At 46.8% G+C, this 24,488-nt stretch overlaps 1 protein-coding gene across 2 annotated transcripts in view; it reads right to left on the minus strand.

Annotated features, from left to right (window-relative positions):
• The window catches only part of LOC137359013 (interferon-induced very large GTPase 1-like), a 371,428-nt gene that overhangs the window by 211,777 nt on the left and 135,163 nt on the right, over nucleotides 1-24,488 (minus strand). The window contains exon 1 of one of the 2 annotated variants that reach the window (XM_068025149.1): nucleotides 16,078-16,149. The exons of the other annotated variant lie outside the window; for it this stretch is intronic. The gene's annotated coding sequence lies outside the window, so the exon portion shown is untranslated. Of the gene's footprint in view, nucleotides 1-16,077; nucleotides 16,150-24,488 lie in introns of those variants that run through there. 2 annotated transcript variants of the gene reach the window in all.

Consider the following 24,488-nt stretch of genomic DNA (forward strand, 5'->3'; position numbering starts at 1 on the left):
CCCCTCAATGCTCTGATTTGTTCCCATCGATGGTCTGATTTGTGGCCATCGATGGTCTGAGTTGTTCCCATCGATGGTCTGAGTTGTTCCCATCAATGCTCTGATTTGTTCCCATCGATGGTCTGATTTGTGGCCATCAATGCTCTGAGTTGTTCCCCTCAATGCTCTGATTTGTTCCCGTCGATGCTCTGAGTTGTTCCCCTCAATGCTCTGATTTGTTCCCATCGATGGTCTGATTTGTGGCCATCGATGGTCTGATTTGTGGCCATCAATGCTCTGAGTTGTTCTCATCGATGATCTGAGTTATTCCGCTCGATGGTCTGATTTGTGGCCATCAATGGTCTGAGTTGTTCCCATCAATGGTCTGAGTTGTTCCCATCGATGGTCTGAGTTGTTCCCATCGATGTTTGTGAGTTGTTCCCATCGATGGTCTGAGTTGTTCCCATCGATGGTTTGAGTTGTTCCCATCGATGGTTTGAGTTGTTCCCATCGATGTTTGTGAGTTGTTCCCATCGATGGTCTGAGTTGTTCCCATCGATGGTTTGAGTTGTTCCCATCGATGGTCTGAGTTGTTCCCATCGATGGTTGTGAGTTGTTCCCATCGATGGTCTGAGTTGTTCTCATCGATGGTCTGCGCTGTTCCCATCGATGGTTTGAGTTGTTCCCATCGATGGTTTGAGTTGTTCCCATCGATGGTCTGAGTTGTTCCCCTCGATGGTCTGAGTTGTTCCCGTCGATGGTCTGAGTTGTTCCCATCAATGCTCTGAGTTGTTCCCATCAATGCTCTGATGAGTTCCCATCAATGCTCTGAGTTGTTCCCATCGATGGTCTGAGTTGTTCCCATCAATGCTCTGAGTTGTTCCCATCAATGCTCTGAGTTGTTCCCATCAATGCTCTGAGTTGTTCCCATCGATGGTCTGAGTTGTTCCCATCAATGCTCTGAGTTGTTCCCATCAATGCTCTGAGTTGTTCCCATCGATGGTCTGAGTTGTTCCCATCGATGGTCTGAGTTGTTCCCATCAATGCTCTGAGTTGTTCCCATCAATGCTCTGAGTTGTTCCCATCGATGGTCTGAGTTGTTCCCATCGATGGTCTGAGTTGTTCCCATCGATGGTCTGAGTTGTTCCCATCGATGTTTGTGAGTTGTTCCCAACAATGCTCTGAGTTGTTCCCGTCGATGATCTGAGTTGTTCCCGTCGATGGTCTGAGTTGTTCCCATCGATGTTCTGAATTGTTCTCATCGATGGTCTGAGTTGTGGCCATCAATGGTCTGGGTTGTTCTCATCGATGGTCTGAGTTGTGGCCATCAATGGTCTGGGTTGTTCTCATCGATGGTCTGAGTTGTGGCCATCGATGGTCTGAGTTGTTCCCATCGATGGTCTGAGTTGTTCCCATCGATGGTCTGAGTTGTTCCCGTCGATGGTCTGAGTTGTTCCCTTCGATGGTCTGAGTTGTTCTCATCGATGGTCTGATTTGTGGCCATCAATGGTCTGAGTTGTTCTCATCGATGGTCTGAGTTGTGGCCATCGATGGTCTTAGTTGTTCCCCTCGATGGTCTGAGTTGTTCCCGTCGATGGTCTGAGTTGTTCCCTTCGATGGTCTGATTTGTGGCCATCAATGGTCTGAGTTGTTCTCATCGATGGTCTGAGTTGTGGCCATCGATGGTCTGAGTTGTTCCCCTCGATGGTCTGAGTTGTTCCCGTCGATGGTCTGAGTTGTTCTCATCGATGGTCTGAGTTGTGGCCATCGATGGTCTGAGTTGTTCCCCTCGATGGTCTGAGTTGTTCCCGTCGATGGTCTGAGTTGTTCCCCTCGATGGTCTGAGTTGTTCCCGTCGATGGTCTGAGTTGTTCCCCTCGATGGTCTGAGTTGTTCTCATCGATGGTCTGATTTGTGGCCATCGATGGTCTGAGTTGTTCCCGTCGATGGTCTGAGTTGTTCCCGTCGATGGTCTGAGTTGTTCCCTTCGATGGTCTGAGTTGTTCCCATCGATGGTCTGAGTTATTCCCATCGATGGTCGATGTTGTTCCCTTCGATGGTCTGAGTTGTTCCCATTGATGGTTGGTGTTGTTCCCTTCGATGGTCTGAGTTGTTTCCTTCGATGGTCTCTGTTGTGGCCATCGATGGTCTGAGTTGTTTCCTTCGATGGTCTGAGTTGTTCCCGTCGATGGTCTGAGTTGTTCCCATCGATGGTCTGAGTTGTTCCCATCGATGGTCTGAGTTGTTCCCATCGATGGTCTGAGTTATTCCCATCGATGGCCTGAGTTGTTCCCATTGATGGTTGGTGTTGTTCCCTTCGATGGTCTGAGTTGTTTCCTTCGATGGTCTCTGTTGTGGCCATCGATGGTCTGAGTTGTTTCCTTCGATGGTCTGAGTTGTTCCCATCGATGGTCTGAGTTGTGGCCATCGATGGTCTGAGTTGTTCCCGTCGATGGTCTGAGTTGTTTCCTTCGATGGTCTCTGTTGTGGCCATCGATGGTCTGAGTTGTTCCCGTCGATGGTCTGAGTTGTTCCCATCGATGGTCTGAGTTGTTCCCGTCGATGGTCTGAGTTGTTCCCGTCAATGGTCTGAGATGTTCCCGTCGATGGTCTGAGATGTTCCCGTCGATGGTCTGAGTTGTTCCCATCGATGGTCGATGTTGTTCCCTTCGATGGTCTGAGTTGTTCCCGTCGATTGTCTGAGTTGTTCCCATCGATGGTCTGAGTTATTCCCATCGATGGCCTGAGTTGTTCCCATTGATGGTTGGTGTTGTTCCCTTCGATGGTCTGAGTTGTTTCCTTCGATGGTCTCTGTTGTGGCCATCGATGGTCTGAGTTGTTTCCTTCGATGGTCTGAGTTGTTCCCGTCGATGGTCTGAGTTGTTCCCATCGATGGTCTGAGTTGTGGCCATCGATGGTCTGAGTTGTTCCCGTCGATGGTCTGAGTTGTTCCCATCGATGGTCTGATTTGTGGCCATCAATGGTCTGAGTTGTGGCCATCGATGGTCTGAGTTGTTCCCGTCGATGGTCTGAGTTGTTCCCGTCAATGGTCTGAGTTGTTCCCGTCGATGGTCTGAGATGTTCCCATCGATGGTCTGATTTGTGGCCATCAATGGTCTGAGTTGTGGCCATCGATGGTCTGAGATGTTCCCATCGATGGTCTGAGATGTTCCCGTCGATGGTCTGAGATGTTCCCGTCGATGGTCTGAGATGTTCCCATCGATGGTCTGATTTGTGGCCATCGATGGTCTGAGTTGTTCCCATCGATGGTCTGATTTGTGGCCATCAATGGTCTGAGTTGTGGCCATCGATGGTCTGAGATGTTCCCATCGATGGTCTGATTTGTTCCCGTCGATGGTCTGAGTTGTTCCCGTCAATGGTCTGAGTTGTTCCCGTCGATGGTCTGAGATGTTCCCATCGATGGTCTGATTTGTGGCCATCGATGGTCTGAGTTGTTCCCATCGATGGTCTGATTTGTGGCCATCAATGGTCTGAGTTGTTCCCTTCGATGGTCTGATTTGTGGCCATCAATGGTCTGAGTTGTGGCCATCGATGGTCTGAGATGTTCCCATCGATGGTCTGATTTGTGGCCATCAATGGTCTGAGTTGTGGCCATCGATGGTCTGAGATGTTCCCATCGATGGTCTGATTTGTGGCCATCAATGGTCTGAGTTGTGGCCATCGATGGTCTGAGATGTTCCCATCGATGGTCTGATTTGTTCCCGTCGATGGTCTGAGTTGTTCCCGTCAATGGTCTGAGTTGTTCCCGTCGATGGTCTGAGATGTTCCCATCGATGGTCTGATTTGTGGCCATCGATGGTCTGAGTTGTGGCCATCGATGGTCTGAGATGTTCCCATCGATGGTCTGAGATGTTCCCGTCGATGGTCTGAGATGTTCCCGTCGATGGTCTGAGTTGTTCCCATCGATGGTCTGATTTGTGGCCATCGATGGTCTGAGTTGTTCCCGTCGATGGTCTGAGTTGTTCCCATCGATGGTCTGATTTGTGGCCATCAATGGTCTGAGTTGTTCCCATCGATGGTCTGATTTGTGGCCATCGATGGTCTGATTTGTGGCCATCGATGGTCTGATTTGTGGCCATCGATGGTCTGAGTTGTTCCCATCGATGGTCTGAGTTGTTCCCAAGGATGGTCTCAGTTGTTCTCATCGATGGTCTGAGTTGTTCCTATCGATGGTCTGAGTTGTTCCCCTCGATGGTCTGAGTTGTTCCCTTCGATGGTCTGAGTTGTTCTCATCGATGGTCTGATTTGTGGCCATCAATGGTCTGAGTTGTGGCCATCGATGGTCTGAGTTGTTCTCATCGATGGTCTGAGTTGTTCCCGTCGATTGTCTGAGTTGTTCCCATCGATGGTCTGAGTTATTCCCATCGATGGTCTGAGTTGTTCCCGTCGATGGTCTGAGTTGTTCCGGTCAATGGTCTGAGATGTTCCCGTCGATGGTCTGAGATGTTCCCATCGATGGTCTGAGTTGTTCCCGTCGATGGTCTGAGTTGTTCCCGTCGATGGTCTGAGTTGTTCCGGTCAATGGTCTGAGATGTTCCCGTCGATGGTCTGAGATGTTCCCATCGATGGTCTGAGTTGTTCCCGTCGATGGTCTGAGTTGTTCCCGTCGATGGTCTGAGTTGTTCCCGTCAATGGTCTGAGTTGTTCCCGTCGATGGTCTGAGATGTTCCCGTCGATGGTCTGAGATGTTCCCATCGATGGTCTGAGATGTTCCCGTCGATGGTCTGAGATGTTCCCATCGATGGTCTGAGTTGTTCCCGTCGATGGTCTGAGATGTTCCCGTCGATGGTCTGAGATGTTCCCATCGATGGTCTGAGTTGTTCCCGTCGATGGTCTGAGATGTTCCCGTCGATGGTCTGAGATGTTCCCATCGATGGTCTGAGTTGTTCCCGTCGATGGTCTGAGTTGTTCCCATCGATGGTCTGAGTTGTTCCCGTCGATGGTCTGAGTTGTTCCCGTCAATGGTCTGAGTTGTTCCCGTCGATGGTCTGAGATGTTCCCATCGATGGTCTGAGATGTTCCCATCGATGGTCTGAGTTGTTCCCGTCGATGGTCTGAGATGTTCCCGTCGATGGTCTGATTTGTTCCCATCAATGGTCTGAGATGTTCCCGTCGATGGTCTGAGTTGTTCCCGTCGATGGTCTGATTTGTTCCCATCAATGGTCTGAGTTGTTCCCGTCGATGGTCTGAGTTGTTCCCGTCAATGGTCTGAGATGTTCCCGTCGATGGTCTGAGATGTTCCCGTCGATGGTCTGAGATGTTCCCGTCGATGGTCTGAGTTGTTCCCGTCGATGGTCTGAGTTGTTCCCATCGATGGTCTGAGTTGTTCCCATCGATGGTCTGAGTTGTTCCCGTCGATGGTCTGAGTTGTTCCCGTCAATGGTCTGATTTGTTCCCATCGATGCTCTGAGTTGTTCTCATCGATGATCTGAGTTGTTCCCATCGATGGTCTGAGTTGTTCCCATCGATGGTCTGAGTTGTTCCCGTCGATGGTCTGATTTGTTCCCATCAATGGTCTGAGTTGTTCCCTTCGATGGTCTGAGTTGTTCCCTTCGATGTTCTGAGTTGTTCCCTTCGATGGTCTGAGTTGTTCCCGTCGATGGTCTGAGTTGTTCCCGTCAATGGTCTGAGTTGTTCCCATCGATGGTCTGAGGTGTTCCCGTCGATGGTCTGATTTGTTCCCATCGATGGTCTGAGTTGTTCCCGTCGATGGTCTGAGTTGTTCCCATCGATGGTCTGAGTTGTTCCCATCGATGGTCTGAGTTGTTCCCATCGATGGTCTGTGTTGTGGCCGTTGATGATCTGTGTTGTGGCCGTTGATGCTCTGAGTTTTTCCCATCAATGGTCTGAGTTTTTCCCATCAATGGTCTGTGTTGTTCCCGTCGATGGTCTGAGTTGTTCCCTTCGATGGTCTGAGTTGTTCCCGTCGATGGTCTGAGTTGTTCCCGTCGATGATCTGTGTTGTGGCCGTTGATGCTCTGAGTTTTTCCCATCAATGGTCTCAGTTGTTCCTATCGATGGTCTGAATTGTTCCCATCAATGGTCTGCTTTGATCCCATCGATGTTCTGAGTTGTTCCTATCGATGGTCTGAGTTGTTCCCATCGCTGGTCTGAGTTGTTCCCATCGATGGTCTGAGTTGTTCCCATCGATGGTCTGAGTTGTTCCTATCGATGGTCTGAATTGTTCCCATCGCTGGTCTGAGTTGTTCCCATCGCTGGTCTGAGTTGTTCCCATCGATGGTCTGAGTTGTTCCCATCGATGGTCTGAATTGTTCCCATCGATGGTCTGAGTTGTTCCCGTCGATGGTCTGAGGTGTTCCCATCGATGGTCTGAGTTGTTCCCATCGATGGTCTGAGTTGTTCCCATCGATGGTCTGAGTTGTTCCCATCAATGGTCTGCTTTGATCCCATCGATGTTCTGAGTTGTTCCTATCGATGGTCTGAGTTGTTCCCATCGCTGGTCTGAGTTGTTCCCATCAATGGTCTGCTTTGATCCCATCGATGTTCTGAGTTGTTCCTATCGATGGTCTGAATTGTTCCCATCGATGGTCTGAGTTGTTCCCGTCGATGGTCTGAGTTGTTCCCATCGATGGTCTGAGTTGTTCCCATCGATGGTCTGAGTTGTTCCCATCGATGTTCTGAGTTGTTCCCATCGATGTTCTGAGTTGTTCCCATCGATGGTCTGAGTTGTTCCCATCGATGGTCTGAGTTGTTCCCATCGATGTTCTGAGTTGTTCCCGTCGATGGTCTGAGTTGTTCCCATCGATAGTCTGAGTTGTTCCCATCGATGGTCTGAGGTGTTCCCATCGATGGTCTGAGTTGTTCCCATCGATAGTCTGAGTTGTTCCCTTCGATGGTCTGAGTTATTCCCTTCGATGGTCTGAGTTGTTCCCGTCGATGGTCTGAGTTGTTCCCGTCGATGGTCTGAGTTGTTCCCGTCGATGGTCTGAGTTGTTCCCGTCGATGATCTGTGTTGTTCCCATCGATGCTCTGAGTTTTTCCCATCAATGGTCTCAGTTGTTCCTATCGATGGTCTGAATTGTTCCCATCAATGGTCTGCTTTGATCCCATCGATGTTCTGAATTGTTCCCATCGATGCTCTGAGTTTTTCCCGTCGATGGTCTGTTTTGTTCCCTTCGATGGTCTGTGTTGTTCCCATCGATGGTCTGAGTTGTTCCCATCGATGGTCTGAGTTGTTCCCATCGATGCTCTGAGTTTTTCCCATCGATGGTCTGCATTGATCCCATCGATGCTCTGAGTTGTTCCCATCGATGGTCTGAATTGCTCCCATCGATGGTCTGAGTCGATCCCCTCAATGCTCTGAATCGTTCCATCGATGCTCTGAGTTGTTCTCATCGATGGTTTGAGTTGTTCCCATCGATGGTCTGAATTGCTCCCATCGATGGTCTGAGTTGTTCCCATCGATGGTCTGAATTGCTCCCATCGATGGTCTGAGTTGTTCCCATCGATGGTCTGAGTTGTTCTCATCAATGGTCTGAGTTGATCCCATCGATGGTCTGAGTTGTTCTCATCAATGGTCTGAGTTGTTCCCATCGATGGTCTGAGTTGTTCTCATCAATGGTCTGAGTTGATCCCATCGATGGTCTGAGTTGTTCTCATCAATGGTCTGAGTTGTTCCCATCGATGGTCTGAGTTGATCCCATCGATGCTCTGAGTTTTTCCCATCGATGGTCTGCATTGATCCCATCGATGTTCTGAGTTGTTCCGCTCGATGGTCTGAATTGCTCCCATCGATGGTCTGAGTCGATCCCCTCAATGCTCTGAATCGTTCCATCGATGCTCTGAGTTGTTCTCATCGATGGTTTGAGTTGTTCCCATCGATGGTCTGAATTGCTCCCATCGATGGTCTGAGTTGTTCCCATCGATGGTCTGAATTGCTCCCATCGATGGTCTGAGTTGTTCCCATCGATGGTCTGAGTTGTTCTCATCAATGGTCTGAGTTGATCCCATCGATGGTCTGAGTTGTTCTCATCAATGGTCTGAGTTGTTCCCATCGATGGTCTGAGTTGTTCCCATCGATGGTCTGAGTTGTTCCCATCGATGATCTGAGTTGTGACCAGCAATGGTCTGAGTTGATCCCATCGATGGTCTGAGTTGATCCCATCGATGGTCTGCGTTGATCCCATCGATGGTCTGAGTTGTTCTCATCCATGGTCTGAGTTGTTCCCATCGATGGTCTGAGTTGATCCCATCGATGGTCTGCGTTGATCCCATCGATGGTCTGAGTTGTTCTCATCCATGGTCTGAGTTGTTCCCATCGATGCTCTGATTTGTTCTCATCCATGGTCTGAGTTGATCGCATCGATGGTTGTGAGTTGTTCCCATTGATGGTCTGAGTTGTTCTCATCAATGGTCTGAGTTGATCCCATCGATGGTCTGAGTTGTTCTCATCAATGGTCTGAGTTGTTCCCATGGATGTTCTGAGTTGTTCTCATCAATGGTCTGAGTTGATCCCATCGATGGTCTGAGTTGATCCCATCCATGGTCTGAGTTGTTCCCATCGATGGTCTGAGTTGTTCTCATCAATGGTCTGAGTTGTTCCCATCGATGGTCTGAGTTGATCCCATCGATGGTCTGAGTTGATCTCATCAATGGTCTGAGTTGTTCCCATCGATGGTCTGAGTTGATCCCATCGATGGTCTGAGTTGATCCCATCGATGGTCTGAGTTGATCTCATCAATGGTCTGAGTTGTTCTCATCAATGGTCTGAGTTGTTCCCATCGATGGTCTGAGTTGATCCCATCGATGGTCTGAGTTGATCTCATCAATGTTCTGAGTTGTTCCCATCGATGGTCTGAGTTGTTCCCATCGATGGTTTGAGTTGTTCCCATCGACGGTCTGAGTTGTTCCCATCGATGGTCTGAGTTGATCCCATCGAATGTCTGAGTTGTTCTCATCAATGGTCTGAGTTGTTCCCATCGACGGTCTGAGTTGTTCCCATCGATGATCTGAGTTGTTCCCATCAATGGTCTGAGTTGTTCCCATCGATGATCTGAGTTGTGACCAGCAATGGTCTGAGTTGTTCCCATCGATGGTCTGTTTTGATCCCATCGATGCTCTGAGTCGTTCCATCGATAGTCTGATTTGTTCTCATTGATGGTTGTGAGTTGTTCCCATTGATGATCTGAGTTGATCCCATCGATGGTCTGAGTTGTTCTCATCAATGGTCTGAGTTGTTCCCATCGATGGTCTGAGTTGATCCCATCGATGGTCTGAGTTGTTCTCATCAATGGTCTGAGTTGATCCCATCGATGGTCTGAGTTATTCCCATCGATGGTCTGTTTTGATCCCATCGATGCTCTGAGTCGTTCCATCGATAGTCTGATTTGTTCCCATTGATGATCTGAGTTGTTCCCATCTATGGTCTGAGGACCTATTTTCTGGAATTTGCATGTCGATATTAATGCTGTGTATCAGGAACAATATATTGGGTTGTTTGGAAAAAGGGAGGGAAAGACGGAACCAGGACCCGGATCAGGGAGAGAAATGCTGGACCAGTGCACAGAGAATACAACACAAGACCAATGTCCGGTAGAGAGAGAGAAACACAGGATCAGTGGACATGGCCTGGCCCAGAGAGAGAAACACGGGATCAGGTGATAGCGCCCAGCACAGGGACAGAAACACAGTATTAAGGATTCAAGTCTGTATGGCGTGTTGGGCGTCTGATGATACGCCTTGACCTGCTCACTGTAAGCTCGTATTGTGGTCACTGTACAGTCTCATGGTCTTGATAGTCAGTGAGATTGTTAGGTGTAGGTGGTGTCTTCAAACATGTCCTGTTGGCACTGGGATTGCTCAGTGCTTCTTGGCCTGGTACTTCTCGAATGTGGCAGCAGTTCCAACTCGGCATCATGCCTTTGAATATTCGGATCTGGTATGACAGTGTTTCTGGACAAGTGCTGACAGCTTCCACTGGATTACCTTTACCGTCAGTTGGGTGCTGAACACGCAGGTTTTGGCCTTCATTGAGACTGGGCAATTCTTTGCTTGCATGACAATCATGAGAAGTTTTCATTTTTTTTTGCCTGTCGAGCATTGCTTCCCTCACCTCTGGAAGTGTCGACAGATGTTGACCAGGTAGCGTCATACGCATGGGCCTACCAAACATCAACTCAGCTGGAGATGGGATTGCTGCACTGAGCAGTGTCACCCAGAGGTGTTGCATAGCAACATGTAGATTGTGTTCGATCTGTCAGCATTTCATGAATAACAATTTCATGGTGTGAACCATATGCTCAGTCATGTCATTAGAGCAAGGATAATGTGGTGAGGAAATGGTACAGCAGATCCCCCATTTGTCACATATGGGCTGCATTTTACAAGCTTACTGCCAAGATTGGCGGTGATCTTTAAAGATAGTGGCCCGCACGCGCGGGCTTAACTCCGTGGAGCTGCCACGATATTAAGCGTGGTGGCTCATTTACATGGCCAGGGCAGGCTGACCCCCACCTCACCCTGCCAATGATGTGGAATCACATCTAATGTTGGACACTATGTTTTGATTTTTGCAAGAGCTGGTTGGGTACAGCCTGTACCTTGCCCATTGCGAACAGCAGAAGGGACATGTTGCTTGATGCGAACTGCCAGTCTTTGGGACATATGGCCTATGTACCCAGCATCACACTGGCATTGAAATTCATATATCACATTACTCATTTGTGAGAGGCAGGATGTATTTTTGCCTTGACGCAGTATCCTGTCAGTGGCAACACCACACACGTTGCTGTTGCATAGTAGCTGCGTGAATCCGCTAACTTCACATGTTGCACTTTTTTTTTAAAGGCCATACCGAACTCGCCCATGCTTGCAAAACTCAAAATACAGTGTCCAACATTAGATGTGATTCCACGATTGGATAATATTTGCTAAATAATCCACAGTGTGCTCAAAACTATGCTGGCAACTAATTTAAGATAGTGGTACAGCTTGCAGTTTGCCGCATGACGCATACTGGAAGCTACATATATTAAAACACAGGGCCCTGTGCTTTGCAGACAGAAAGAACATGTACACACATTGCACTTATTTCAGCTGAACAAAATAAGTGACAGCCATTTGCTGGTTCACTCCTTAGGGCAATGTCTTGACCAATTAGATTCAAGCTGCCTGGTTTAAATTTCAAACAAAGCTTGGCGGTTAACTGTCAGTCACCATAAACTGGCACATTCTCCATGGCAACAGCTCTACCAATCAGAGTCCATTTGCCAACCAATCAGCACTCTCTTTTCATACAGCATAAATTTATTACTTCCCTTACATTGGTATTCTTGTGATTGTCCTGATGAGTGAAAGATGAAAAGCTTTGACAAAATGTTTGTTTTCAGCAATACTATCTTTATCATTTTGCAGACTCTGTGTCCTCCTCACAACTTTCTTTCCGACCTATCTTTGTATCTGCAAATTTGGCTACAACACACTCGGTGCCTTCATCTGAGTCATTAATATAGATTGTAAATAGTTGAGACCCCAGCACTGATCCTTGTTGCACCCCACTAGTATATACCCCTTTTATATACTTGCAGAAGCTCTTACTGTCTATTTTTATATTTCTTGCTAGTTTACTCTCATTCTACACTCTCACTATTTTTAAGCCATCCTTTGCTTGTTTCTAAAATGTTCACAATCTGCTGATCTACCACTAATCTTTGCAGAATTGTAGGCCTTTTCACCACTGTGAAAGGAAGCTGAGAACAGTGCAAGGACTGAGAGCACAGTGGGGAATAAGCAGCAGAGAAAGAGAGCACCATGAAAATAGCTGAAGGTCCAAGAGCACAGTGGGGATAAAGGATTGGCAGAGAGAGGGAGGGAGAGACAGAGTGCACTGCAAGAATAGTAGAAAGTCCAAGAGTACAGTGGGGATAAAGCAGTGGTGGAGAGAGAAAGCACACTGCGAGAATAGCGGATGGTCCGAGAGCTCAGAAGAGATAAAGCAGCAGCACAGAGAGAGAGAGAGAGAGCACAGTGAGAGGAAAGCAATAGAGAAATCAAGAGTGACAGTTCAGTAAAGCAGGTAAGTGATTGGTTGTTGAGTATTTCTCTTTTTCCGTCTCTAAACTAGGGCATTTTTTCAAATTAGGAGCTGGGAAATTAATAGCCTGAATCAGGGTGAGTATAACAGTAAAAATTAATAAGTGTAGTAGCACAGAGCAGACCTGGAGGCATTAATAAAATTAATAGTTTCAAAAGTTACCAACTAGATTCTAAAAGAGGAAATAGTTTTTTTTATTTAGATCATGGATGGGCAGCTGCAAACTGTTGCTTCCAATTTCTGCACCATGTGGGAACTCCAGGACATTTCACATGTCTTGGGGGACTATCTGTGTAGAAAGTGTCTCCAACTGCTTCAGCTCAAAGCTCAGGATTTCCAAGATTGAGGGGCATCAGGGAGAAGGAGTGTTTCCTGGATCATACTTTCTAGGAAGTGGTCACCTCACAGGCAGTAAGAGTTCAGGATAGAAAATGGGAGGCCATCTGGAAGAGCCATCTTCTCCTTCTTAGACAGTCCCTCGGGAATGAGGGTGACCTTCTTCCACTCCAGGGTGTGGATCCTTCAGTGACTGAATCGTCCAATCCTGATATTCCAGGTCCTGAAGTTCATTTTAAGGGGGTGGAAGATGCTTGAGTGTGGGTTCTTTTAATATGGGTGGCTGTTGTATACTGACTACCACATGGTCGGCGTGAAGCAAGATCTTTGTCCAATGGGAGGAATGGTCAAGACGATTGGAGACCAGGCTCCGCAACACAGATAGGGACTAAGACATGCACATAGCCAGCATGTCCAGCTGGCAAGCTAGGATTCAGGCCGCGTGGTTCTGCATCAGGGTATTCTTGAAGGGGTAGCTGAAAGTCTGCTCCAAGGGCTCATGTGACAAGGGCTCCCCGGGACCCCTCGTGGAGCTGGCAAGATGAGGTTGAAGCAGAAAAACCAGTATAACTAGTGGCCAGTCACAGGCGCACCGATTCAAGAAGAAACCAAGCTACAGTCAACAGAACACCTCAAGAAAGAAGATGGTGTCCCTCATCCCACTGTTTGGTTTTAAGATATCTCAGCTCAACTGTTTAAACCAGAGATTGACAGATTTCTAAATACAAATGAAACAAGTGGATATGAGGATAGTGTGGAAAAAAGCCATTGAGATGGATGATCAGCCATGATCATATTGAATGGCGGCGCAGGCTCGATGGGCTGAATGGCCTACTCCTGCTCCTATGTTCTTATGTTCCTAACTGAGACGGGGCAGAGACAGAAAATATTAAGGAGATGAATGTAAGCTGTCTTTTTGAATGAGAGGACATGGGGTGGAATTTTATGCTGGTATCGGGGTCTGAACGTCAAGTGAAACCAACTTGAGATTCCTGCAATAACAACAAGAAATGTTGGAAATACTTAGCAAGTCTGGCAGCATCTGTGGAGACAGAAGGACAGTTAACGTTTCAGGTCAGTGACCCTTCATCAGAACTTCCTGCCCTTGCTCTTGTACAGAAGACCTACTGAATTTAGTTCCAATCAGGAACTAAACTGGACAGCATCGGCCATGCACACAATTTAGCACCCCGCTGCCAGAAGTCCCGGACTTGCAGAGCTCCCAGCAAATCAGAGGCCGGCAGCTGCAGTGCCACCACAGAGATGGGGGCTGCTGCTCTAGCTGCAGCCAATAGACTGGGAGGAGCAGTGCTGGAAGCAGGCTCAAGGTAGATCAGGGTGGGAGTCGGCAACAGTGGCAGGGGGTTGACCCTCAGTGGACCTCCTCGCCCTGATGCCGGGTCTCTCGTTCAGGCACTAAGTACCTTTTAACGAGGGGACCCCCGACCACCCCCCCCCCCTCCCCCCCACTCCTCCCCCTCCTCCCCCCACCTCACAGCCAGGAAGTAGCCTGCACGGTTTTTCATGCTGTGCTTCTCATGCGGTGACAGGGCCACCTGCTGCACAGGTAATTGTTGTTGTAGTGGGAAGAGGCTCTTAATTGGGGGGTTAATTACCCAGTTAAGGGCCTCAATTGGCAACGGGTGGGAAGGCAGTTCAAAGACCTTCCCACCCTGGACTAAATTTCAGTGGAGGCAGGATGGTGGCAGGTTCTTCCCTGACCTCCATCCCATCTGACTTTATGCTCTCCCTCTCTCCAAACCCTATGAGAGGGCCAACTTAAAATTCACCCCATAGTGTCAGAAGCTTAGCGCAGGGGCAAATAGGGTGTGCAGACTGTGGAGAGTCTGGTTCACTCTCAAACAGTGACCAGGGAAGGTAATGGAATTGGCAGCGAGGGAACAGGGAAGATGGAACAATGGTCACAGCATAAAGAAAGGCAAAATACTGCAGATGCTGGAATTCTGAAAGAGAAACAGAAAATGCTCGGCCTCTCCCTCCAGGTACAGCATTATCAGTTTTGGACCTGGACACACGAACTCTGCCTCTCTCTCTCCGCATCTGTCTGTCTCTAGATACAGCACTTTTAGGCCTGGTCTCTTTATTTCTCTTTCAGTACAGATACAGCACTGTCAGTTTTAGGCCCGGTCTCTCTCTCTCTCTCTACAGAATACAGCACTCTCAGTTCCAGGCCTGGACTCTCTGTCGCTCTCTCTCTCTCTTTCTAACAATTCAAAGTTCTGTTTTTGGCCTGGTTATTTTTCCAATATTGAATCTATTACCTAGGAGACCTGAAGACTAGACAAGGCTTTAAATACCTGTTGGATATTAATGACTCCTCTGTCAAGTAACTAGTCAGTTGATTTCTCCACTTGACTCCACCTCTCTTTTGTTAATTACACATTTACCTCAGAGAGCACCTTTACAGCTCTTGTACAGGAAGAGGCAGATTCTGATACAGACCACAGCAGCACCAGAGACAGGCCTGTCAGCACGGTTCACGCAAACAGCAAACATGAGGCAAAGCAAAATGGAAAGCTTCAGTTGAAGCAAGAGAGAGGTGTTAGGCAGAGTGAACTCGATATTAGATACTTCACTGACAGACATGTTGAAACCAAACAGACTGTGCTATATCTGTAGCGTGAGACCAGGCCAAAGCTCTGTTTTTTTTCTACCTCTCAGCAGATACAGCACTCTCAGTTTTAGGCCTGGTCTCTCTCAAAAGATACAGCACTGCCAGTTCTCGGTCTGCTCTCTCTCTCTCTCTCTCACTACAGATACAGCACTCTCAGTTTTAGGCCTGGTCTCTCTCGAAAGATACAGCACTGCCAGTTCTAGGTCTGCTCTCGCTCTCTCTCTCTCACTACAGATACAGCACTCTCAGTTTTAGGCCTGGTCTCTCTCGAAAGATACAGCACTGCCAGTTCTAGGTCTGCTCTCTCTCTCTCTCTCTCTCTCTCTCTCACTACAGATACAGCACTCTCAGTTTTAGGCCTGGTCTCTCTCGAAAGATACAGCACTGCCAGTTCTAGGTCTGCTCTCTCTCTCTCTCTCACTACAGATACAGCACTCTCAGTTTTAGGCCTGGTCTCTCTCGAAAGATACAGCACTGCCAGTTCTAGGTCTGCTCTCTCTCTCTCTCTCACTACAGATACAGCACTCTCAGTTTTAGGCCTGGTCTTTCTCTCTCTCTCTCGCTGTACAGATACAGCACTGTGAGTTACAGGTCTGGTCTCTCTGTCTCTCTCTAACAATTCAAAGTTCTGTTTTCAGCCCTGTACTTTGCCAATATTGAAACTTTTATCTAGGAGGCCTAACAACTAAACAAGAATTTAAGTGCCTGTTGGATATTAATGACTCGCCAGTCAGACAACTAGCCAGTTAATTTATTCTCGACTCCACTTCTCTCCCTTTTCTGAATACCACATATATGTATCTATGCAAATTCCCTTTATTTAACAGTTGTCAGACTGTGGAAAACCCCATGGAGACTGTTAGCTTTTAAACCAGTAATGACTGGAAACACATCTCGCCAAATATCTATGAAACAGGACAAGCACAGATCAATCTGGTTAAGTGGTTATTGTTGATGAATAAACAGCAAGGAAGCACGAATCTGGAGTCTGTTTCTGTACTGATATTGAATCATTTATCTTGGAGACCTCAAAACTAAAGAAGAATTTAAATACCTGTTGGATGTTAATGAATCTGCAGCCAGATAACTAGTCAGTTGATTTCTCCACTTGACTCCACATCTCTTTCTGAATAACACATTTACCCCAGAAAGCACGTTTAATGCCCTTGTACAGGAATCGCAGAATGGCCCTTCAGCCCATCGAGTCTGCACCGATGCATCAAAGACACCTGACCTGTCTACCTAATCCCATTTGCCAGCACTTGGCCCATAGCCTTGAATGTTATGACGTGCCAAGTGCTCATCCAGATACTTTTTAAAGGAAGTGAGGCAACCCGCTTCTACCACCCTCCCAGACAGGGCATTCCAGATCGTCACCACCCTCTGGGTAAAAAAGTTCTTCCTCAAATATCCCTTAAACCTCCTGCCCCTCACCTTAAACTTGTGACCCCTCGTAACTGACCATTCAACTAAGGGGAACAGCTGCTCCCTATCCACCCTGTCCATGCCCCTCATAATCTTGTACACCTCGATCAGGTCACCCCTCAGTCTTCTCTGCTCCAGTGAAAACAACCCAAGCCTATCCACCTCTCTTCATAGCTTAAATGTTCCATCCCAGGCAACATCCTGGTGAATCGCCTCTGCACCCCCTCCAATGCAATCACATCCTTCCTATAATGTGGCGACCAGAATTGTACATAATACCCCAGCTGTAGCCTTACCAAAGTTCTGTACAACTCCAACATGACCTCCTGGCTTTTGTAATCTATGCCTCGATTGATAAAGGCAAGAGTCCCATATGCCTTTTTCACCACCCTATTAACCTGCCCTTCTGCCTTCAGAGATCTATGGACAAACAAGCCAAGGTCTCTTTGTTGCTCGGAACTTCCCAGTGTCAGGCCATTCATTGAATACTTACGTGTCACATTACTCCTTCCAAAGTGTATGACCTCACACTTTTCAGGGTTAAATTCCATCTGCCACTTTTCTGCCCATTTGACCATCCCGTCTCTATCTTCCTGTAACCGAAGACACTCCACCTCACTGTTAACCACTCGGTCAATCTTTGTGTCATCTGCAAATTTACTGATTTGCAAATTTGTCCTGCTCTCTCTCTCTCGCTACAGATAAAGCACTAAGTTTGAGACCTCCTTTTGCTCGCTCTCTTTCTCCTTCTCTACAAACACATCACTGTCCATTTTAGACCTGGGGTCTCTCTCTACAGATACAGCACTGTCAGTTCTAGACCTGGTCTCTCTCTCTCTCTCTACAGATACAACACTGTCAGTTTAAGGTCTGGTCTTTCTCTCCCTCTCTCTACAGTTACAGCACTGTCAGTTTTAGACCTGGTCTCTTCACTCTCTACAGATACAGCACTGTCAGTTTTAGGCCTGTGTCTCTCTTTCTCTCTGTAAAGCTACAGCACTGTCAGTTTTAGACCAGATCTCTCACTCTCTCACTACAGATACAACACTGTCATTTTAAGACCTGATCTCTGTCTCTCTCCCTACAGATTGAGCACTGTCAGATTTAAGCCCTGTCTCTCTGTCTCTCTCTACACATACTGCACTGTCAGTTCTGGACTTGTTCTCTCTTTCTCTCTCCCTACAGATGCAGCATGACAATTTTAGACCTGGCCTCTCTCTCTACAGATTCAGCACTGTCAGACTTAGGCCTCGTTTCTCTGTCTCTCTCTACACATACAGCACTGTCAGTTTTCGACCTGTTCTCTCTCTCTCTCTCTGCCTGCAAATACAGCACTGTCAGATTTCGGCCTGGTCTCTCTGTCTCTACAGATATAGCACTGCTAGTTTTAGCGTGGGTCTCTCTCTTTTTATCTCCAAAGATACAGCACGGTCATATTTAGACCTGTCCTCTCACTCTCTCACTGCAGATATAGCACTGTTAGTTTTAGACCAGTTCTCTCTCTCTCTCTCTCTCTACAGATTCAGCACTGTCAGGTTTCGGCCTGGTCTCTCTCTCTCTCTCTCTCTACAGATTCAGCACTGTCAGATTTAGGCCTGGTCTCTCTCTGTGTGTGTCTCTCTCTCTACAGATTCAGCACTGTCAGATTTAGGCCTGGTCTCTCTCTCTCTACAGATACAGCACTGTCAGATTTAGGCCTGGTCTCTCTCTCTCTCTACAGATTCAGCACTGTCAGATTTCGGCCTGGTCTCTATCTCTGTCTCTCTCTCTCTACAGATTCAGCACTGTCAGATTTAGGGCTGGTCTCTCTCTCTGTCTCTCTCTCTCTACAGATACAGCACTGTCAGATTTAGGCCTGGTCCCTCTGTCTCCCTCTCTCTACAGATACAGCACTGTCAGATTTAGGCCTGGTCTCTCTCTCTGTCTCTCTCTCTACAGATACAGCACTGTCAGATTTAGGCCTGGTCTCTCTCTCTCTCTCTCTACAGATTCAGCACTGTCAGATTTAGGCCTGGTCTCTCTCTCTGTCTCTGTCTCTCTCTCTCTCTACAGATACAGCACTGTCAGATTTAGGCCTGGTCTCTCTCTCTCTCTCTCTCTACAGATTCAGCACTGTCAGATTTCGACCTGGTCTCTCCCTCTCTCTCTCTCTCCACAGATTAAGCACTGTCAGATTTAGGCCTGGTCTCTCTCTCTCAATACAGATGCAGCACTGTCAGTTTTAGATCTGGTCTCTCTCTCTCCCTCTGCAGATGCAGCACTGTCAGTTTTAGTTCTGGTCTCTCTCTCTCTGTCCAGATGCAGCACTGTCAGTTTTAGTTCTGGTCACTGTCTCTCTCGACAGATGCAGCACTGTCAATTTTAGTTCTGGTCTCTCTCTCACTCTCTGCAGATGCAGCAGTGTCAGTTTTAGTTCTGGTCTCTCTCTCTCTCTACAGATGCAGCACTGTCAATTTTAGTTCTGGTCTCTCTCTCTCTCTCTACAGATGCAGCACTGTCAATTTTAGTTCTGGTCTCTCTCTCTATACAGTTGTAGCACTGTCAGTTTTAATTCTGGTCTCTCTCTCTCTCTACACAGATGCAGCAGAGTCAGTTTTAGTTCTGGTCTCTCTCTCTCTCTATACAGATGTAGCACTGTCAGTTTTAGTTCTGGTCTCTGTCTCTCTCTGTACAGATGCAGCACTGTCAGATCTGGTTCTGGTCTCTCTCTCTCACTACAGATGCAGCACTGTCAGTTTTAGTTCTGGTCTCTCTCTCTCTCTACAGATGCAGCATTGTCAGTTTTAGTTCAGGTCTCTCTCTCAATCTATAAAGATGCAGCACTGTCACTTTTAAATCTGGTCTCTTTCTCTCTCTATACAGATGCAGCAATGTCAGTTTTAGTTCTGGTCTCTCTCTCCACACAGATGCAGCACTGTCAGTTTTAATTCTGGTCTCTCTCTCTCTCTGTACAGGTGCAGCACTGTCAGTTTTAGTTCTGGTCTCTCTCTCTCTCTATACAGATGTAGCACTGTCAGTTTTAATTCTGGTCTCTCTCTCTCTCTACACAGATGCAGCAGTGTCAGTTTTAGTTCTGGTCTCTCTCTCTCTATACAGATGTAGCACTGTCAGTTTTAGTTCTGGTCTCTCTCTCTCTCTACACAGATGCAGCAGTGTCAGTTTTAGTTCTGGTCTCTCTCTCTATACATAGATGCAGCAGTGTCAGTTTTAGTTCTGGTCTCTCTCTCTCTCTACACAGATGCAGCAGTGTCAGTTTTAGTTCTGGTCTCTCTCTCTCTCCACACAGATGCAGCAGTGTCAGTTTTAGTTCTGGTCTCTCTCTCTCTCTACACAGATGCAGCAGTGTCAGTTTTAGTTCTGGTCTCTCTCTCTCTCTATACAGATGTAGCACTGTCAGTTTTAATTCTGGTCTCTCTCTCTCTCCACAGATGCAGCACTGTCAATTTTAGTTCTGGTCTCTCTCTCTCTCTATACAGATGTAGCACTGTCAGTTTTAATTCTGGTCTCTCTCTCTCTATTCAGATGCAGCACTGTCAGTTTTAGTTCTGGTCACTCTCTCTACAGATGCAGCAGTGTCAGATTTAGTTCTGGTCTCTCTATCTCTATATAAAGATGCAGCACTGTCAGTTTTAAATCTGCTCTCTCTCTCTCTCTCTCTCTATACAGTTGCAGCACTGTCAGTTTTAGTTCTGGTCTCTCTCTCTCCCGATACAGATGCAGCACTGTCAGTTTTAGTTCTGGTCTCTCTCTCTCTCGATACAGATGCAGCACTGTCAGTTTTAGTTCTGGTCTCTCTCTCTCTCGATACAGATGCAGCACTGTCAGCTTTAATTCTGGTCTCTCTCTCTCTCTATACAGATACAGCACTGTCAGTTTTAGTTCTGGTCTCTCTCTCTCTCAACACAGATACAGCACTGTCAGTTTTAGTTTGGTCTCTATCTCTCTCCACAGATGCAGCACTGTCAGTTTTAGTTCTGGTCTCTCTCTCTCTCTCAGCACAGATACAGCACTGTCAGTTTTAGTCTGGTCTCTGTCTCTCTCTACAGATGCAACACTGTCAGTTTAAGTTCTGGTCTCTGTCTCTCTCTTCATATGCAGCACTGTCAATTTTAGTTCTGGTCGCTGTCTCTCTACAGATGCAGCACTGTCAGTTTTAGTTCTGGTCTCTGTCTCTCTCTGCAGATGCAGCACTGTCAATTTTAGTTCTGGTCTCTGTCTCTCTCTACAGATGCAGCACTGTCAGTTTTAGTTCAGGTCTCTCTCTATATAAAGATGCAGCACTGTCAGTTTTAAATCTGGTCTCTCTCTCTCTCTCTCTATACAGATGCAGCACTGTCAGTTTTAGTTCTGGTCTCTCTCTCTCCCGATACAGATGCAGCACTGTCAGTTTTAGTTCTGGTCTCTCTCTCTCTCGAATCAGATGCAGCACTGTCAGTTTTAGTTCTGGTCTCTCTCTCTCTCTCTCTGCAGATGCAGCACTGTCAATTTTAGTTCTGGTCTCTCTCTGTACAGATGTAGCACTGTCAGTTTTAATTCTGGTCTCTCTCTCTCTCTACACAGATGCAGCAGTGTCAGTTTTAGTTCTGGTCTCTCTCTCTCTCTATACAGATGTAGCACTGTCAGTTTTAGTTCTGGTCTCTGTCTCTCTCTGTACAGATGCAGCACTGTCAGATCTGGTTCTGGTCTCTCTCTCTCACTACAGATGCAGCACTGTCAGTTTTAGTTCTGGTCTCTCTCTCTCTCTACAGATGCAGCATTGTCAGTTTTAGTTCAGGTCTCTCTCTCTATCTATAAAGATGCAGCACTGTCACTTTTAAATCTGGTCTCTTTCTCTCTCTATACAGATGCAGCAATGTCAGTTTTAGTTCTGGTCTCTCTCTCGACACAGATGCAGCACTGTCAGTTTTAATTCGGGTCTCTCTCTCTCTCTGTACAGGTGCAGCACTGTCAGTTTTAGTTCTGGTCTCTCTCTCTCTCTATCCAGATGTAGCACTGTCAGTTTTAATTCTGGTCTCTCTCTCTCTCTACACAGATGCAGCAGTGACAGTTTTAGTTCTGGTCTCTCTCTCTCTATACAGATGTAGCACTGTCAGTTTTAGTTCTGGTCTCTCTCTCTCTCTACACAGATGCAGCAGTGTCAGTTTTAGTTCTGGTCTCTCTCTCTCTCGACACAGATGCAGCAGTGTCAGTTTTAGTTCTGGTCTCTCTCTCTCTCTACACAGATGCAGCAGTGTCAGTTTTAGTTCTGGTCTCTCTCTCTCTCTACACAGATGCAGCAGTGTCAGTTTTAGTTCTGGTCTCTCTCTCTCTCTGCACAGATGCAGCAGTGTCAGTTTTAGTTCTGGTCTCTCTCTCTCTCTGCACAGATGCAGCAGTGTCAGTTTTAGTTCTGGTCTCTCTCTCTCTACACAGATGCAGCACTGTCAGTTTTAGTTCTGGTCTCTCTCTCTCTCTATACAGTTGTAGCACTGTCAGTTTTAGTTCCGGTCTCTCTCGCTCTCCACAGATGCAGCACTGTCAATTTTAGTTCTGGTCTCTCTCTCTCTCTACACAGATGTAGCACTGTCAGTTTTAATTCTGGTCTCTCTCTCTCTATTCAGATGCAGCAGTGTCAGATTTAGTTCTGGTCTCTCTATCTCTATATAAAGATGCAACACTGTCAGTTTTAAATCTGGTCTCTCTCTCTCTCTCTCTCTATACAGATGCAGCACTGTCAGTTTTAGTTCTGGTCTCTCTCTCTCCCGATACAGATGCAGCACTGTCAGTTTTAGTTCTGGTCTCTCTCTCTCTCGATACAGATGCAGCACTGTCAGTTTTAGTTCTGGTCTCTCTCTCTCTCTCGATACAGATGCAGCACTGTCAGCTTTAATTCTGGTCTCTCTCTCTCTCTATACAGATACAGCACTGTCAGTTTTAGTTCTGGTCTCTCTCTCTCTCAACACAGATACAGCACTGTCAGTTTTAGTTTGGTCTCCATCTCTCTCCACAGATGCAGCACTGTCAGTTTTAGTTCTGGTCTCTCTCTCTCTCTCAGCACAGATACAGCACTGTCAGTTTTCGTCTGGTCTCTGTCTCTCTCTACAGATGCAACAGTTTAAGTTCTGGTCTCTGTCTCTCTCTTCATATGCAGCACTGTCAATTTTAGTTCTGGTCGCTGTCTCTCTATACAGCTGCAGCACTGTCAGTTTTAGTTCTGGTCTCTGTCTCTCTCTACAGATGCAGCACTGTCAATTTTAGTTCTGGTCTCTGTCTCTCTCTGCAGATGCAGCACTGTCAATTTTAGTTCTGGTCTCTGTCTCTCTCTACAGATGCAGCACTGTCAGTTTTAGTTCAGGTCTCTCTCTCTATATATAAAGATGCAGCACTGTCACTTTTAAATCTGGTCTCTTTCTCTCTCTATACAGGTGCAGCAATGTCAGTTTTAGTTCTGGTCTCTCTCTCCATACAGATGCAGCACTGTCAGTTTTAGTTCTGCTCTCTCTCTCTCGACAGATGCAGCACTGTCAGTTTTAGTTCTGGTCTCTCTCTCTACAGATGCAGCAGTGTCAGATTTAGTTCTGGTCTCTCTATCTCTATATAAAGATGCAGCACTGTCAGTTTTAAATCTGGTCTCTCTCTCTCTCTCTCTCCAGATGCAGCACTGTCAATTTTAGTTCTGGTCTCTCTCTCTCCCGATACAGATGCAGCACTGTCAGTTTTAGTTCTGGTCTCTCTTTCTCTCGATACAGATGCAGCACTGTCAGTTTTAGTTCTGGTCTCTCTCTCTCTCGATTCAGATGCAGCACTGTCAGCTTTAATTCTGGTCTCTCTCTCTCTCTATACAGATACAGCACTGTCAGTTTTAGTTCTGGTCTCTCTCTCTCTCAACACAGATACAGCACTGTCAGTTTTAGTTTGGTCTCTCTCTCTCTCCACAGATGCAGCACTGTCAGTTTTAGTTCTGGTCTCTCTCTCTCTCTCATCACAGATACAGCACTGTCAGTTTTAGTCTGGTCTCTGTCTCTCTCGACAGTGGCAACACTGTCAGTTTAAGTTCTGGTCTCTGTCTCTCTCTTCATATGCAGCACTGTCAATTTTAGTTCTGGTCTCTGTCTCTCTCGACAGATGCAGCACTGTCAATTTTAGTTGTGGTCTCTGTCTCTCTCTACAGATGCAGCACTGTCAGTTTTAGTTCTGGTCTCTGTCTCTCTCTGCAGATGCAGCACTGTCAATTTTAGTTCTGGTCTCTGTCTCTCTCTACAGATGCAGCACTGTCAGTTTTAGTTCAGGTCTCTCTCTCTATATATAAAGATGCAGCACTGTCACTTTTAAATCTGGTCTCTTTCTCTCTCTATACAGGTGCAGCACTGTCAGTTTTAGTTCTGGTCTCTCTCTCCATACAGATGCAGCACTGTCAGTTTTAGTTCTGCTCTCTCTCTCTCGACAGATGCAGCATTGTCAGTTTTAGTTCAGGTCTCTCTCTCCATATATAAAGATGCAGCACTGTCACTTTTAAATCTGGTCTCTTTCTCTCTCTATACAGGTGCAGCAATGTCAGTTTTAGTTCTGGTCTCTCTCTCTCTCTATACAGTTGCAGCACTGTCACTTTTAAATCTGGTCTCTTTCTCTCTCTATACAGGTGCAGCAATGTCAGTTTTAGTTCTGGTCTCTCTCTCTCTCTATACAGATGCAGCACTGTCACTTTTAAATCTGGTCTCTCTCTCTCTCTGTACAGATGCAGCACTGTCAGTTTTAGTTCTGGTCTCTCTCTCTCTGTACAGATGCAGCACTCTCAGTTTTAGTTCTGGTCACTGTCTCTCTCTACAGATGCAGCACTGTCAATTTTAGTTCTGGTCTCTCTCTCTCTCTCTCTGCAGATGCAGCAGTGTCAGTTTTAGTTCTGGTCTCTCTCTCTCTCTACAGATGCAGCACTGTCAATTTTAGTTCTGGTCTCTCTCTCTCTCTCTACAGATGCAGCACTGTCAATTTTAGTTCTGGTCTCTCTCTCTATACAGATGTAGCACTGTCAGTTTTAATTCTGGTCTCTCTCTCTCTCTACAC

The sequence above is a fragment of the Heterodontus francisci genome, unplaced genomic scaffold (assembly GCF_036365525.1).
Source record: "Heterodontus francisci isolate sHetFra1 unplaced genomic scaffold, sHetFra1.hap1 HAP1_SCAFFOLD_615, whole genome shotgun sequence".
Classification (NCBI taxonomy): Eukaryota; Metazoa; Chordata; class Chondrichthyes; order Heterodontiformes; family Heterodontidae; genus Heterodontus; species Heterodontus francisci.